This window comes from Ursus americanus, chromosome 29, assembly GCF_024610735.1.
Source record: "Ursus americanus isolate L20-20 chromosome 29, mUrsAme1.1.p, whole genome shotgun sequence".
NCBI classification, from domain to species: domain Eukaryota; kingdom Metazoa; phylum Chordata; class Mammalia; order Carnivora; family Ursidae; genus Ursus; species Ursus americanus.
The window spans coordinates 20,853,150-20,871,742 of NC_142155.1; the positions used below are offsets into that span (position 1 = coordinate 20,853,150).

The 18,593-nt window shown below is 39.3% G+C and overlaps 1 protein-coding gene and 1 pseudogene across 15 annotated transcripts in view; both read left to right on the forward strand.

The window, feature by feature from the left end:
- DST (dystonin) overlaps positions 1-18,593 on the forward strand; it is a 452,944-nt gene that overhangs the window by 18,294 nt on the left and 416,057 nt on the right. The gene's annotated exons all lie outside the window — the stretch shown is intronic.
- LOC148107510 (transcription factor BTF3 pseudogene) lies at positions 6,138-10,009 on the forward strand (annotated as a pseudogene).

Below are 18,593 nucleotides of genomic sequence, written 5' to 3' on the forward strand. Positions count from 1 at the left end.
TATTTATTTGACAGAGAGAGAGGGGGCAGGCAGAAGGAGAAGCAGGCTCCCTGCTGAGCAAGAAGCCTGATGTGGGACTCTATTTCAGAAACCTGGGATCATGACCTGAGCCAAAGGCCAATGCTTAACCACCTGAGCCACCCAGGAGCCCCAATTAATAGTATCTTTTTAAGTGTAAAATTAGTTTTCCACTAAGTCTTATTTATGAATTGTTTCCCTTTATGGTGTCATATCTAAGAACTCTGCCTCTCCCAGGGTCATGAAAATTTTCTGTTTTTTTTCCCTAGAAATTCTATAGTTCTGGTTCTTGCATGTAATCTATGATCCATTTTGAGTTTTTCTTTATGAGTGTATGCATTATTGGTATTCTTTTAAATATTAATAGAGTTCATCAGTGAAGCCGTATGAGGCTGGTGTTTTCCTTGTGGGAATATTTTAAATCATAAATTTAAAATTTAAGTATTCAATTTCTTTACTTTTTATATGCCTGTTCGGATTTTCTATTTCTTCTGGAGTCAGTTTGAAAATTTGTATCTTTCCAGGAATTTGTTCATTTCATCTAAATTGTTTAATTTGTTGGCTTAATAGTACTTTTAGATTTCTTTTTTCTTATGTCTAGGCAGAAAGTTGGGGCTTTCATTGTCTTGTTCTGTTGCACACTTCTGTGACTATGCTTGCGTCCAGGGCTAGGTGACAGGAAGACAGAGAGAATATATTCTAGTGGTGAGAATTGACCCCACTCTCTTGGGATCAGAGAGGAAGGTTTCCTTCCTAAGAGTTTTGGCTCCTATACTGTTGGGACTTCTAATGTCACTTCCCGTGGGATTGCTTAAAGGGCTGGGGCTCAGGAGAACTCAGAAAAAAAGTGGGGGATTTTTGCACTCCCTTTCTCATTCCTCAAGTCTGAATAAGGGGCCTTCTCTTGGAGTTCTCTCTGAGCCTCGGTACCCAGCTCTAGGTTTCAGGCTGTGATGCTGTGTTGCGTTTAGTCTGCAGGATACTGGAGACCAAAAATGGCAAATTCATGATTAATTTGGTGGTGCTTCAAATTCTGGCCATTTTACTTCAACCCCCTTGCTACTAGTTGCTTCTCAGAGCCTTCAGATAGCTAGTCGCTCAGTGCATTCCGTTCAGTTGTATAGTTGTATTCGGTGGAGAGACGTATGCTTATTCTACTTTACTGTACCCAGAGCCATGATCTGTTTTTATTTTTTTAAGGATTTTATTTATTTTAGAGAGGGTGGGGGGAGTATGAGTGGGGGGAGGCATAGAGGGAGAGACTCTTCAAGCAGATGGGGGCTTGATCCCACAACCCATGAAATCATGATGTGAGCTGAAACTGAGCGTTGGATGCTCGACCAACTGAACCACCCAGGTGGCCCACCATGATCTGTTTTTAAGTAGTCTGTCCTCCCTCCACCTTAAGCCCATTGCTTTTCTCTTTTTATTTATTTATGTTTTGAAAAATCTTGTAGCATTTTGCCATCTTAGATGATGCTGGTAGAGATGTGTATTGCTACATATAACTCATGTAACATTGAAGATTCCATTTATTTCATCATTATACTTTCAGTAACCTAACTTTGTTTTTGTTTGGAGAAGTTTTCTTTCCTTTTCTTTTCTGATCAGTCTCATCATCCTCCAGTTTGATGGATATTCAGAATTTCCTTTTGATTTCTGAAAACAAAATAGACTGGGATTTAAGAACTACCTACAGATTTTGGAGAAAACAGTATACATTTTATCCTATTATTGATATTATTTACAAAGAGAAAAGAACTCTCACATTAAGAATTAGGTAGTAGACCATTAACAAGCTTTAAATGACTAACTGAATAACTCTGGAGAATCATTAACAAACATTAAATAAGTAAATTCCTGCCATTACCTACTCTGCAGTGAGCAGCATGGAGGAGGAAGCAGGCATTTTCAAGCATTTGAGACTGATAAAGAGTGTGACTGCCTCTTGCTTTAAAAGCTGCCATAGGGCTGTCCCAAAGGAATTCCAAATATATTTGGGAAGATTTGGTGAAATTGTCTAGTTTTTTAAAAGTGACGCAGTATAACAGAAATTTGCAATACAAATAGAAACTTAAAAAAGTTTAAAAATTATAATAATGAGAGGTCTTTTTCTTCTGTTCTGAATTCCTTCTATGGGATCTCGACCTTTGGGGGACATTATGAGAATCCGATGAAATCTATGGTCTCTCTCCCTAGAAATATTAGGGGTACATAGACATATACTATGCATGTACTTTCAGGTACCTGTGGAGGCCCTCTTAATGCAGAGATAGACCCTAGTTAAGAAATCCGGTTGTAAGATGACCAGATATCCTTGTCTGGTTAGCATTGGCATCATTTTTGAAAATCTCTACCAAGTGAAAATTTGTCCTGGGTAATGCCTTTGGCTGGGCGAGTTGAGCTTTAGTTCCCACTATGGTTCAGGTGTGAGATGTAGATAACTTTCTTTTATTACTGGTAATACTTGGAGAAATAGTAATTCATAAAATCGTTCTCAATCCATAATCTACAACTGGAAATTCTAGCTCAGATTTTTTACTGCAGCATAGAGGTTGACGTACTCCATGTTTGCTTAACAGTGAACAAGTACATCTTCAGGGAATAGTGGGGCCACAAATACTCCCTGGGGCGATGTTTCTCAGCTTGCCTTTACCTTGCTGCAGTGTTAGGGCTGCATGAGAGGTCAAGTGGTAGAGTGGAAATAATCCTGACTTCATTGTTAAAAGACCTGAAGTCAAGTCTTGTTTTTAGCTTAACTTGGGTAAGTCTCTTAATATTGCTGGGGCGCACTTTGTCCTTTGATACACCAGAAATAGCCATACCTGTTCTATCTTTTTATGGGATGTTCTGAGAATCAGTGAAAATAATATATGTGATTTTAAAAATATGCAAACCTGTCGATTCAAAGATAAAGGAACACATAGCCATGACAGAATGGAGACTTCATTCATTCACCATGCATTTTTTTCATTAGCAGATATCTATAAATCTAACATGCATAAGGAGTCTTTGATTTCTCTCTATTCTCCTGATTGGAAATATGGCCCTACTACCTCTCAAAAACTTTTTAGACTCTGTTCATCTTGTATAGAAAAAAAAAAAAGAGAGTAAAAGGAAGGTTAGTGATATAGAATGAGGAAGTCAAATGATCTGTGTAATGTTTGAGTTGAAAAAAAATCAGTAATCAAGTAGTTTATATGAGCTCTTAAATTGATAGTCAAAGGAAGCAGGGTGATTTTAGGCTCTTCTGGAAATTGTGAGATCTTATCCTGCCGCATATCCTGCTCTGGAGATGACCTAGTTATGGGAAAATGATAATAGCTACCGTTTTTTGAGAGCTTTCCTGTCTTCACATATGTCCTATCTCATTTAATCATCACTTGCCCAAGGTCATACAGAGGTTGTTCCCTGAGCTGAAATTCCAACCCTGGTCCTTTTACCTGCACAGTCCATGCTTATAGCTACCTGGCTGCAGAAAAGTGGGGCCTAATCAGAACAAGCTAACTGGCATTTGCCTTTTCTAAGGTTCATAGGGATCAAAGTTAATTCACATTCTTTAACCTTGAAAGCTCAGAGTAACCTTTGAGCTTGCTCTCTGGGACTTCAAGATAGAGAGGATTGCCATCTGAAAGCAGGGTGGGATTCAGATGGAATCAAGTTTTAGCTTTAAGAAATAAAGATCTCTGAGCTCCACTTTTTAATTTTTGAAATACTTAAAGAAGTGAATTTCCAATATTTAATCTATTTTCTGAGAGCTCCTTTTTCATGCTTATTGGAATTTACATTTCTGAGTTATTAGAAAATATGAAACAAATGATTATTATAACTTGTAAATACAGTGCATTTTCTCATTATTATTAGGAAGAAAAATGTGCTGGTGTTTTCCACAGATGCAGTCAGATGCAGACTGAGGGGCTGAATTCCCCCTTGGTCTGCTCTTTGACAAAGCTGCAGTCTGCCGGTTACATTACTGATGTGGCAGAACGAAAGAAACCAAAGGCTGCATTTTAAATAACATTCCTAGTTGTTTAGATTCCCTTAAGATATTGAGAATATCTAGCTATGTGTCTGAATCATATGCCGTACTGGATGGGAGGTAAAATTAGGAACTATTGGCTGGCTACTGCTACATTATAATTTCTCTAGAAACCTCAAGAAAATAATGGACTCAAGCATGCCTTGAGCTGTTCTCTGAGAAACTATGGCAACAGGCCTTTTAATTAAAGCTGAACTAGTGTGTGTAGCTTAGAAAAACAGAGAGATACTGCCAACTGATAGGGAGAGTGTATGGGAGTAATCCAGAAAACTAAAAAAAAATTCTTTTTAGATATATTTAGATAACTCTTTGTTATCTATATTGTTCAAAGAAACAGTTGGAAAATCTTTTAGTGGATATGCATATTTGGCTTTGGAATATAATATTTTTGCTATAAGAAAATATAGTTTCCTAATTATGCTTTTTAAGATCAATATTCAAATTAATTTATGTTTCTTGAGTACACGTTAACTAAAGTTGGAAGGGCCAGCCTGGAGGCATCTCAGTTGCAGAGGGCAACCAACCCGGTATAGTCACAAAAAGGACTGGTCACAAAAAGGACGATCTTTTCATTTTGGTAATGGAGACTATGTATATGCCACAGTGAAATGCACTGGTGGGCTGTTGGTCAACAAATTAGTAAACTGGCACCCAGCTGAGATGAACCATTTACAGCCCATGTGCTAGAATTTGTAAACTCAGAGCATAACAAAAAGTAATTTAGAAAACCAAAACTAAGCAGGAAGTCAAGAGTTGTCATTTTTCTAGGATCAAAATATGGGTTATGCTAATAACCCCCAGGACGGAGACTTCTTTCCCAGGGAGAGTTTGAGTTTCTGCCTATTGTATTAACGTCCTGTCTGATTAGTGTTCCCATTCACTCTTAAAAATGCACCTGTTTGGGGGATAAATTGTACAGTCACTTGGTAAGGGCAATAGCACAAAAGAAGAATAGCCTCTAATGAAATAATGTAATGGTGACAAATATAAAACTCATAAGCCAGAGAAGTATAGGAACTGGCTCTTAAAATAGTCTGTTATCCAGTCTCCTTGGCTCTGGCTTGCAGTTTGCCTTTTATTGTATTGTTGGCAGAGTTTGCTATCAGAATCAGATCTGATCTTCCACTCCTTTTGCTTAATGGCATTGCTTACAGAATTAGTATACCGGTCCTCAGTCTTAGCTCCACCCTACCTCTAACACATACATTACCTAAACTCAAACAAGGCCTGGTTGTTCAGTGTTCACTCTTCCCCCTGTGTTTTCCTACTATGGCCAGTGGTGGAATTACTCTACTCTTTTTGTGTGTGTATGTCTGTATGTGTGGCAAACTCTTACTCATACTTAAAAACGAAGATTAAACATCTCCTCTTTCCTTCCTTTATCTCACAACCCTCCCTTAATCCTCTCAAACATTCTGCTCTCTGGGGCTGGATGAGGGCACCAGATAAAGGGATTACACATCTGTCCTCCCGAGGCAGGTACTATGTACCAGTTGACCCTTGAACAATGCAGGGGTTAGGAGTGCTCACCGCCCCCCCCCCCCCAAGTTTTGACTTCCAAAACTTAACTGCTAATAGCCTACTGTTGACTGGAAGCCTTACTGAGAACATAAATAAAGGATTAACAATATTTTTTATGTTTTATGTATTACATACTGTATCCTTACAGTAACGTAAGCTACAGAAAAGAAAATGTTATTAAGAAAATTCAAGGGAGAACTTCTGGCCTTCTTCTAGCTACCATCTTGCGTCCCCGCATGTGTGCACCTAATCTCAACCTGAGACCCCCTGAGCATCAACCCTAGTCCCCCATTTCCACTCCAACAAGGTGAAAGAAACTATCACGAACCAGGAGAAACTCATCAAACTGCAAGCAGGAGTGCGCACGGGTGGGAAAGGAACTGCTCACCGAAAGAACCTGGTTCATAGAACGGCTACGGCAGATGATGAAAAACTTCGGTTCTCCTTAAAGAAGTTAGAGGTAATGTACCGTATGGTGACTAACACAATATAATAAAAAATCATTAAAAAAAAAAAGAAGTTAGAGGTAAACAGTATCTCTGGTATCGAAGAAGTGAATATGTTCACAAACCAAGAACAGCGATCCACTTTAACAAACCTGAAGTTCAGGCATCCCTGGGGTGAATACTTCCGCCATTACAGGCCATGCTGAGAGAAAGCAGCTGACAGAAATGCTGCCCAGGATCTTAAACCAGCCCGGTGCAGACAGTCTGACCAGTTGAAGGAGACTGGCTGACGCTCTGCCCACACTATCTGTGGACAGAAGAGCAACACTTGCTACCGAAGAGGAGGATGATGATGAAGCTCCAGATCTTGTGGAGAATTTTGATGAAGCTTCCAAGGAATTGGACTGAATTGAGTCAACTTCTCAAGAAGATAAAACTTGAAGAAGTGACTGGGAGCTGCTATTTTGTATTACAACTGCTTTTAAAAATTTTGTTCACGGATCTGGTAAAATCTAGATCTCTAATATTTTTAAGCCCAAGGCCCTTGGACACTGCAGCTCTTTTCAGTTTTTGCTTACACACAATTCATTCTTTGCAGCTAATTAAGCTGAAGAAGCCTAGGAATAAAATCTGAAACAAGGTTAATAAAGTTTTTGCCTAGTTAAAAAAAAAGAAAAAAATTCAAAGAAAAGAAAATACATTTACAGTACTGTATTCATCAAAAAAATCCATATGACCTGTCAGAATGGCTAAAATCAACAACACAAGAAAACAGGTGTTGGCGAGGATGTGGAGAAAGGGGAACCCTCTTGCAATGTTGGTAGGAATGCAAATTGGTGCAGCCACTCTGGAAAACAGTATGGACGTTCCTCAATAAATAATAGAACTACCCCACGATCCAGCAGTTGCAGTACTAGGTGTTTACCCAAAGAATACAAAAACACTAATTCAAAGGGATACATGCATCCCAATGTTTATAGTAGCATTATCTACAATAGCCAAACCATGCAGAGAGCCCACGTCCATCAATTGATGGATGGATACAGAAGATGTGGTATCTACATACACAATGGAATATTACTTAGTCATAAAAAAGAATGAAATCTTGCCATTTACAACAACATATATGGAGCTACTAGAGAGTTTATGCTAACCAAAATAAGTCAGTCAGGGAAAGACAAATACCATATGATTTCAATCATATATGGAATTTAAGAAACAAAAAAACAAGCGAAGGGGGAAAAAAGGGAGAAGGAAGCAAATCAAGAAACACACTCTTGGGGCACCTGGGTGGCTCATTTGGTTAAGCATCCAGCTCTTGATTTGGGCTCAGGTCATGATCTCTGGGTCGTGAGACTGAGCCCCTCGCTGGGCTCCATGCTGGGTGCGGAGCCTGCTTAAGATTCTCTCTCTCCCTCTGCCCCTTTACCCCCTCCCTCTCTAAAAACAAACAAACAAACAAAACAAAACAAAACAAAACCAGACTCTTAACTATAGAGACAAACTGACAGTTACTAGAGGGGAAGTGGGGGGGGGGTTAAATAGGTGATGGGGATTAAGGAGTGCACTTATTGTGATGAGCACTGGGTGTTGTGTGGAAGTGTGAATCACTATATTGTATACCTGAAACTAATATTACACTGTATGTTAACTAACTGGAATTTAAATAAGAACTTAAAAAAAAAATCTTTGTGGGGTGCCTGGATGGCTCAGTCGATTAAGCGTCTGTCTTTGGCTCAGGTCATGATCTCAGGGTCCAGGGATTGAGTCCCTCGTGGGGCTCTCTGCTCAGCGGGGAGTCTGCTTCTCTTTCTCCCCCCCCCCCCGCTAGTGTGCATTCTCTATCTCAAATAAATAAATAAAATCTAAAAAAAAAAAATTTGTGGAAGTGGACCTATGCAGTTCAAACCTGTGTGGTTTAAGGTTCAGCTGCAGTTTCTATCTTTTCTCCATAGTCTTGTGTGGGATGTGGCAAGAATGGGTACTTGCTCACCATTTGTTGAATATTTGATGTTTGGTAAATATTTGATGAATGGATGAATGGGCTTAAGTGGGTAAAATAATTGGAGTCAGTAGGGCACATTTAAGAAAACGGAGAGTAGTTGAAATTTGGTTCTGTTTTCCCTCTTCCCTCTTTCCCATTCTTCTGCTCCTCTACGTGCCCAGCTGCTCTCAGGGGGGTTTCTTGGCTTCCCAGAACACTTTCTTTAGCGGATTTTCTGGGCTTGCCCTACCCTTAAATTCCCCTCAGCTTCTAAAATCCCTTTTGCCCTTCTTCCACAAACTTCTACCCTCATCTCCCATCAGGATGTCATTTCCATACTGAAGAATGCAGCTAGATTTAATTAGACGATAATCACTTCAACTTAATTCATTCCAGGTTGTAAAAGACTGACAAGGAGGCAGCAGGAAGTGTCTGAAATTTGAATTCCACAATTGAAGGGCTTGCTTTGCCTGTGCAATTTCTGACTGTGTGTATAACCTTCCCTTTCATGTAGTATATTAATGCCATCGCTAAACAGGTTTTCATGCCAGGATTTTAGATTATGTCATTCAATCAGGACAAAGGAATATTTTGAGAGCTGCCTGCTTGTAACCAGTTTCAGCAACATTACTGTCCTTGCTCAGCAGCATTTGCAATTATTTGGATATTTTATTGCCTTTCTTGTATCTTTTTTGTAGAAATGAACGAACATTGGGACAATGACTACTAATGATGTTGATAAGGAAATCAGGTCTCATACAGCTAATGAACTTCAGGCAAAGATAGGCAAGAATCGATTCTAACCCTCAAATGGATGCTCACTGATCTTAAGCCCACCTGTAGTCTTTTATTACATATGTTAAGAAAGCAAAATCAAGGAACGTGTATGGAAGTCTGGAACTCTGTCCTTTGAGACTCTGTACAAAACGGGAGCTGTAATTAAGGATTTTTAAAATTTATTTTTAATTAGGGTTTTTTTTTTTTTATCTTATATTTTGGTTTCTGGGCCTGAAACCTAAGTCTCTCATGTGACTTCTGCACATTTTATTACTTTTGTGCTTTCATGAAAACATTTGGTACAGAGGAGGGGCTATCTGTAAAAGGCAAGGAAGATATGCCTGGGTTTCCTCCAAGCTGTCCCCTCATTGTTGTTAACCGTTGCTTTAAATCCTTCTAGCAGCTGGAATCTAGTACCTTTGCTGCAACTGCTTTAGTAGATCCCAGAGTCAGGGCCCTGCAAAACCAGGCTACGGCATAGGCCCCTGGGCTGGGTATTGAGATTTACGAGATGGGGCCAGAGACCCCATCACCACTTTTCTTACCTGTTTTCCTCATCCATGCAGGAAGCACCAGAGCCTGGAGAGCCCCTTACTCTGGGCCATGGATTCTGAAGGGCTTAGACTTACTAGAGGAGTGGACCTAACTGACTGAGAGAGGCCCTTCTGTTCAGAGGCTTAAATGGAATAAAATTAAGTTGAATAAGACCTACCCTTACCTTTGTGTAACTCTCTCTTTCCTTTATCTTACAGTGATGTATGATCTGAGAAGAAATCCGTCATTCATTGAGTTAGTGTTGATGTTTCCTTTTTTTTTTTTTCTCTTCTTTGGCTATACCTGCATTTTCCTGAGAGTTACTATACTTGTGCATAGAATCAAAGGGTCAACTGGGTTTGTTATTACTTGCTTGTTTTATTTGGCTCTACACGTGAGATTTTAGTAATGGGATTGGACGAGTGGAAAAAAGTAACAGGAAAAACTTTTTATATGCTGGTATTTCTTCTCTGTAGAAATTAAAGATTTAGTTAGGCAATATTTGCTGTATTGTCTATTTATTTTAATTTTAGTTTAGTTTTTGCATAGGTAAAACATTCACATGATTCAGAACTTAAGACCTATAAAAATGAGAAATTAAAACCTGTAAAAAGTGAGAATTCTTTATGCCATTCTTATGCCTCATATTTAAGGAAATCCTACATAACATAACCACTGTTCTTAGTTTCTTGTGAATCCTTTCATTATTATTTTTTTTTTACAAGGAAATAAAAATATATTTTATATTTCTTCTTTATATATATAGTATATATATAGTAATATACTATATATACTGTTCTGCATCTTATTTCGTTCACTTAATGTACCTTGGAGAGCTTTCTATAGAGAGTGCTTTACTTCTTTTTATAGGTGCCTAGTATCCCGTTGGATATAAAATATAATTTAGCTAACTACCTGCATTTGGTGGCATTTGAGAATTTTCTAGTATTTTATTACAAACAATGCTTAAATGTAAAACCGTAGTCATTTCACATGTGAGCAAATGTTATCTGTACAATGAACTCCCAAAAAAAGAATTATGGGGTCAAAGATTTATGTATTTCAGTTTTGATAAATAGTATCATGTGGCCCTCCATAATGGTCTGTTTTAATTACTGAGGCTTCGTGATATGTCTTCTCTTATTGGGATGCTCTTTTGCTTGGCAATTATTATTTTTTCATCTTTTATATGAATATTAGAATCAGGCTACCTAACTCTAATTTAAAATTAGTAGTTTTTTGGAGCTAAATATGAATTTTGTTAAAGGAGAACTGAATCTTTATGATTTTGAGTTTTCCTATCAATAATTGGTATGCTTTTCTATTTTAAGCTCTTCTTTTCTGGAAGAGTCTTTTTCATGTATTTCTTCCACATCTCTTGCTAAGATTATTTCTAGATTTTATCTTTTTGGTTGTGATTAAAAGTGGGTCTTTTTTCATTATATTTTCTGTTTGTAGTTTCTGTATATGGAAACTATTGGTTTTGTTATCTTAACCTTGTAATCTGCTAACTTACTTATTTTAATGTTTGTAGTACTTTACAGTGTAATCATTAGGTTTTCCAGGTACACAAGCATCATCTGGGGGCACCTGGCTGAATCAGTTGGTAGAGCATATGACTCTTGATCTTGGGGCAGTAAGTAGGAGCCCCACTTAGGTTTAGAGATTACTTACAAATAAAATCTTAAAACCGCAAACATACCATCTGCAAGTAGAGATTATTGTACATCTTCCTTTCCTGTTGTACATTTTTTATTTCTTTCACTTGTATGTTTGTATTGGCTAGGACATCCAGCAAAATGTTCAATAGTAGTAATAAGAGTAGGTATCCTTTTCCCGTGCCTGACTTTACTGAGAATGTCTTTGGTATTTCCCTGGTAAGCATCAGCTTGGTTTTAGGTTGACATAAAAATATTTTATTATGTTTCAGAACTCTCCATCTATGCTGGTTATTTATTTATTTAAAGATTTTATTTATTTATTTGAGAGAGAGAGAGAGTGAGAGAGAGCACAAGTGGGGTGAAGGGCAGAGGGGGAAGCTGATTCCCTGCTCAGCAGGGAGCCTGATGCAGGACTCCATCCTGAGATCTCTGGATCATGACCTGAGCCAAAGGCAGTCGCTTAACCAGCTGAGCCACCCAGGCGCCCACTGTTTGGTTGGTTGGTTGGTTATTTATTTATTTATTTATTTATTTATTTATTTATTTATTTACTGTTCTCTCAGCTTCACCTTGCCCTTACATATGATAGCCTCTGGAATCAGGCCTGGGACTCTGCAGACCGTGTCTCCCAGATGCCTTTGACAGTGGCTTCCTGTTGGGATCTGTCACTAGGGGGCACTAGAGGGAGTCTGAAAAGTGGGAGGAGGGACAGGCACTTCCTGTCTCTTGCTGTTTCAGTCAGAGGTGCCCCAGTAAAGGTATCTTAACTCAGCCTCCAGTTTTTTTCTAGAATGTCAGAACCAGCCTCATCACATCCCTTCATAGGTACCGGCAGAAGCCAGGCAGTGGGCGCTCAGCAGAGGTGTGAGCCCCAACCCAGAGGCACTTTCCTCCCTTCAGCTCCTGAGGAGCTAACAGCACCCGAGCAGTGTGTTTTGTGGGGCCTCTCCTTTGAGCTACCACGTTCTCGTAGCCCCAGTTTATAGCCCCTAACCTCTTCCAGCCCCCAGCCCCAGTTTATAGGTGGTAGCTGCATTTATTATCTCGAGGTTACCTCAGTGTCCTCTTTTTGCTGTTCCAGCCCTGTGACAGCTGTTTTACCAATTCCCTTTATTGAATCCTCTCTGCCGAACATTCTGATGAGCTGATGAGCTTTCTGCTTTCCTGAAAAGACTCGGTCTATGACTCATCTATTCTTATATTATTGAATGTTTTGGTCCAAATTGTTTTCTGAAATTTTCCCGCAAAGCTTTTTCTGTGCTAATGGGGATGATTGTGTGGGTTTTCTTTTTCGACCTATGAAATACAATAATGGATTTTTCTAACACTGGACTCTGCTTGAATTTCTGCAATAAATCCCCCTTCAGGGGTGCCTGGGTGGCTCAGTCGGTTAAGCGTCTGCCTTCGGCTCAGGTCATGATCCGGGGACTTGGGATTGAGCCTCGCGTGGGAGGGATTGAGCGCCCCTGCTCAGCAGGGAGCCTGCTTCTCCCTCTCCTCCCCACTCATGCTCTCTGTCGCTATCTCTGTCTCTCTTTCTCAAATTAATTAATTAATTAATTAAGTCTTAAAAAAAAAAAATCCCCGTTCATCCTGAGTTCTTTTAATGGGCTGCAGATTCTATTTGCTGATATTTTCATTATGATTTTCACATTAATCTTTATACATGAGATTGGTCTGAAGTTTTCTCTTTTGGGATAATCTGTGTCAGGGTTCTGTTTCAGTGCTGTTATTTGCTTCATAACATTTTTGGGTTTCCCATGTTTTTCCTAAACTCTGGAACAGTTCAAATAGCGTTTTACATCAGTCTTTCCAGGTTTCTCTTGTTGTTTTATCTACTTTTTGCTTCTTAAAGTTTGGTGGCATCCCCTTATGAGATTTTCTGGGTCTGGTGCTAGTTTGGTATTATATCGTGGGAGATTATTTTATTAAATGAATCCAGAAGGACTCAAAAAATGTTTGATGCTGCCTTAGGTGGGCTAGTTGAGAAAAGCTGGTCCAAACCAAACTGAAATAGGCAGTGTATCTCTGGTGCCTTTTAATCTCATAATTATCTTACTTAGGTCTTTAAGTAATTCTCCCTCTTACCTGCTCATCTTTTCCATCCTATTCTGATGCCAGTCCCTGCTGATATTACCTACTCCGAATTGATACAGTTTTGGATGTATGACCTTGCATGTATCACATATTTGCATTTTAATAGTGGAATTGTGAATATGGTCATGACAGGATCTTGGGTCCTGGTACTTTATGTTTTGTGTCCCCTGTGTTTCTGTTCTCCAAGTACACTTACATCTGAGGTGAGGCATAACTGTACTAGGTTGAGGAGAGTGTATCCTTCCACTGACTCAAACAGATTTAATAAGCTTTCCACTCAATGAAACTGAGGGGGTCTCCTGCCCTCTTTTAAAAACCACCCCAAAACATTAGGGTAGCCAACTACCTTGGAGGAAGTAAAGGAAAACTGGAAGAATGCCTTGTTCAAATTTCTGATCTCATCTCTAGCCTCCTAGCTCATCAGTTATTTTCAGTGCTTTTATGCATCCTCCTCTTTCTGACCAGTGGGCCTTCTCTTGCCCTTGACCTTGTTGAACCCTCACTCATTCTTGAAACTGTAACCCTGGCTTTTCTTACAGTGGAGCTCCCCTCCCACTGCCATGACCAGACCTCCTCCTCCATGATGTCTCCTGAACATACTTCTTCATGTTCCCTTCATTGCATCACTTGCTTTTAAGTCTGTTTTGTTCCTGAGGGTGCATTGTGTCTTTATTTTTGTTTTCAGTGCTTAGTACAGTGCTGCACACGTAGGAGGCCTCAAAAAATATTGGTTGAATTGTTGAATAAATAAAACCCAAGTAAAAGTGGAGAAAAAGAAAGATGAATGACAAATGGCTAAATGGACTCTAAAGGGACGTCAGTACCTTGTGCCAAATGCTAAAAGGTGGCTTTTGAATAATCCACTTATACTGTATGAAAGTAAACATACTGTTTTCATTCAGAGTGAATTTAATTTATATTTGATTTATGTTTACAGTGCAGATGCTTTTCTGACAACACACCTTTCTCAATCTGCTTACTCAGAAGATGTATATCAGAATAAATCAGAAAGACAGTTTTCAAGGCTATGAACGTCTGAAATTCTCTGGTAGCTTTATAATAATCCACCTTTGTATCAGGACGCTTGTGTTTGTTTTTCCTGCATCAGGAACTTTTGTCCTGCTTCAGGAAATGATGAGAGTAGAGATAAGACAATGAATGGGAATAATAAGAGATGCTAAAAATACCTCCGTAAGGAGAGGAGATGACCTGAAAGCAGAGGATTAAGTTGAGGGGTTTGAGGGAAATTAAAGCTCTTTCCATGGTGCCTCCACCTGGAAAGTATAAATATAGAGCAAAGGGTTATGTTTAGCTTGAATGTTTTCCCATCTTGAGCTGCTAGAAAAATTTTAATTGGCAATCTGTGTTTGGATGACAACGGGAGGATTTAGAATTCTTTGGACTCACTTCAGCCACAGAAGTTATTCAGGCGCATGGAAATATTGTTATCCTCATCTTACTGGCCCACTGATGCTACCTGCCCAAAGTACACCTCCATGCATTAATGTGTTCGTGTACTCTTTATTCTGTACTCTCTAGGTGGAGAGCAGGTTTTAGTTTTCTCTTTCTTCTCAGTGTACTAAGTTATGTTTAGTTGTGCTGAATTGTGCAGGGACAGTGGGACAGTTTTGGAGAAAAATTATGTATATATCTATGCTTATTATTGAATTGCATTAATAGTTAAAATTAATCATTTTAAAGAGTTTGACATTTCTCCAAAATAAGGAAAAATTGTTTGACATTGACAGTATAAATTTGCTGATTTTATAACCTTACCTTCCTCAGAAGTGTTATTCCTTCTGGTAAGACAATTTGGTTTTATCAACTATGGTATAAGCAGTCTGATCCTTCCCTGTAAATCAGTATGAGTGCCTTCATTCCTATTCCACAGAGTTAGTTTCTGTCTCCCTTTAGGGAGTGGGGAATGTGGGTGGAGGATAGAAACTGAGGGGAATCTATCTTATGGTTTCAGCAGCTGGAGGGTCCTTCCTGGGGAGATGTGCCTCCTTTCCAAAAGGTACACAATGTGGAAACCATTGTTGCCACCTTTACTTAAAATAAACGCACACCGGATCCCAGTAGAAGTTCTAGCAATGTAGGGTTTAGCTGAATGCCCCCAAACTCTGGGGGGGCCAGGGTTCTGCCAAGGGTCAGGCCAGACCTCTTGGCCCAGGCCTTTCTATCTCTTTTCTTCTTTATCTCTTTTTTTTCTTGGTCTCTCTACATCCTAAGGAGAGGAGTTTTCTCCACTTATTTCTCTGTCCTAGATTTTGCACCCCACCCCTTCCCAGCCCCCACCACTAGGCATCCTGTGAAGGTCAGTGCCTTTCTCTTTTTCTGCCATCTCTGAGAAGGGTAGGATGAACTTCGACTTGTGACTGTTGGGTTTGCCAGTCTCTTCAGAGTTTAGATGAGAAAGTAACACTCTTCCTATTAAATGCTATTTTGGCTATATATTTTTTTATGACCTGTTGGCCCAGCATTACTATGCCAAGACAGCTTTTTAAATTAGCCAAGCATTACGGTGCCCAAATCAATGCTCCTTAACCCCTATGTAAAAAGGCAGACACAAATATGTTAGTCAATTCAATCAAAGTTTCGCCTGAAATGGAATGTTGTAATCCATACCTTATTCTACCTCATAAAATGAAATAAAGAGTTTTTTTTTTTTTTTTTTAAAGCAAGCATTTGTACTTTGGATTTTTCTTTAAACTTAAATGACTGCATATAGAACTTGGTAGCTCCCTTGCGTATGTTTCCTACAATGCTCCTGGAAATGTAGTTTTTACTCCTTTGTTGGAGGTGTTCTAACCACAAAAGGGGTAAGCAGAATCAAGTCCCTTTCCATCATGCAAGAACATAGACTCTCCTGTTAGCTTAGCATTTTATTAAACATTTTTTAATACTATGAATGAGAAATAATTTAGGAACATTTTAAGGTACATAAGGCAAAATGGGAGATCTTTCTTGTACTGTGGAAGTAGCTTCTACTTATGGTGAAATTAAAATAAGAGACATGTTTAAAAACTAGAAAAGATGATTTTGTACATTCAGTGCTAAAAATGTCTAACTCTCTAGATATGTTTCATTTCTTGCTTCCATCAAATTTCTTCCACCATAAAAGGATATTAGTAGAAACCTAAGATGACCAAAGCTGAGATGAAATAATATAAATTATGTGAGTCATCCTCTCAGATTTTCTTGTTTAAGCATGTTGACCTTAGAAAAAAGAGCCAGCTATTTTACCAGCAAAATAAGCTTATTTGGGAATAGCAGAGAATGGCAATTCAGGACAAACAAACCATAACAAGTCTGAAGAACAGGAGAGAGGGGCTTGCTTTTAGAGAGGAAGGGAGGAAGCTGAAGGGGCTATTATGGCTTCTCACTGGCTGACTGTGGCAGTTTCTCATTGGCTGGTCTGTTACTGGGCAAGGAGTTTTTCCTTCTTCCTGCTTGGATTGGTTAAGGAAGGGGTGTGTGAGGTATGCTTCTTAAGGTGGGTGGTAGTATACAAGAACTCTCAGGGGTTCTCGACTCCTTTTTAATGAGGTTTCCTTTATTTATTTTCACATTTCCCCCTTTGATCAAGATCTTTGCTTGAAAGCATTGCTAATCAAGACTTAGGATTTTTTTATTTAGTGGTTTCATACACTAAAGTGATTTCATCCCTTAGTGCCAGGAAGGACCTTTCTTGATTATCATGTCTCAGTTGGAGGGAAAGTGTGCAGGTTGAAACCATTGAGGTCACATCTGAGTAACAAGGAAGGGTAGAAGGGAGAATTCTCAGGCTTTTTTTTTTTTTTTTTTTAATATTTTATTTATTTGACACAGAGAGAGGCAGCGAGAGAGGGAACACAAGCAGGGGGAGTGGGAGAGGGAGAAGTAGGCCTCCCACCAAGCAGGGAGCTTGATGCAGGGCTCTATCTCAGAATGCTGGGATCATGCCCTGAGCTGAAGGCAGACGTTTAACGACTGAGCCACCCAGGCGCCCCTCAGGCATTTTCCATGTGAGGTTTGTATCTTAAGCATTGAAGATCATCTTGAAGCGCTAAGCTAACATCACCCTGTTGGGCATGTCATTGCTACAAAAGCTTGACAGGCAACAGGTATAAAGCTTAAAAATGAAAATACAGAACAAGATGAGGAGCAGACATTCTGCATGGAACCATCCCAGCTTAAAGGAGTCTTTTCTGAAAGTCTTGCAAAGAGGAGTTAGCTTGTTTACATTTGCCTTAGATGTAGGGGAACAGATTGAAGACCAAGAGATCTCCAACATCATGAACAGATCAGAGTTCCCGGTGGCAGATCCAACAGTCAGAAAGGTTTCCCTGTTTTGTGATAGATTGAAGTGAGAGAGGGAAGAATACAGTGAGATGCAATAGTGAGAAAAAAGTATACAGGCTTGGTCCAGTCATCTTGGGAAAGTGTTCTCATTCCCTTTGGCTGTCATTGGCTTCAGTTCCTGGAAATCTTTATTTTCAGGTCACCAGTTGGTGTGCAGGTCCAGTCAGGGTTTGGCACTTTCTTTAGATGCAACATAGGCATCCAAGAGTCTTTCCTTGGGGCTTGGCGGCACAAGGGTTGGTTCCTTTCCAACGTGGTTGAAAAGAGTCTTTGTGGGGATATCTTTTTCAATAGATGAAATCTCTAGGCTGCAATCTGTGATGTTTAAGGTCTTCATTTCCTGGAAACATGCTTTGGAGAGATTGTTCTACTAAAGCATGGTTGGTCTCAATAGAAACAAATAGGCCTTTACAATATTCAAGTATATTCTCCTTAACCAGCTATGGATTGAAAGAAACATGACCCAAGTGCATTAGGTATCCTGTTACTATCTCAAAAGGTGAGAGTTTATGTGTTCCAAAAAGGGTAGACCTGAGATTCAGAAGGACTAATGGCAGTGCTTTTGGCTAGCATATAGATTTTGCCAGTTGAATCTTAATAATGTGTTCTACTAACCCTGAGGATTGTGGGTGAAGGTAAGACTGGCCAAAGAGCGCAGGCTTGTCAAAGCACTTGACTGGTGAAATGAATCCCCTGGTTATGAAGTTTTAGGGGTGTTCCCCAGGTAGGAATGATATTTTATAACATACAAACCATTGCCAAGACACGTTTATATCCATGTGAAGAGGAAGCTGTATAAAATCCATCAGCTAAACCTCAAATGGTTTATTGGGCAGTTTAAAGTGTGCAGGAGCAGTGAAGAGAGGTTTTCTTGAACTGTATTTTGGGCAGGTGGGGCAAGCAGAGTCAGCACTCTTTGTGGCCTTATATTTCCCCAGCAGTATTAATTCGTGAAGATGATCATTTTATCAGTAGACCAGTGATCAATGATGTTCAGTAGTTAATAATGGAAATTTTAGAGTTTCTGATGGGCCTGGATTATTATTTGGCCCAAGCCAGAGTTTTCTTTTTTTATCAAACCAAGAGTTATTAGATTTCCAATGTTGTTTTTCCTTCTCTGGGCTGATTTTTGGACATCTTAGTCAATTCTTCTAGATTATCATTTGTGAGAG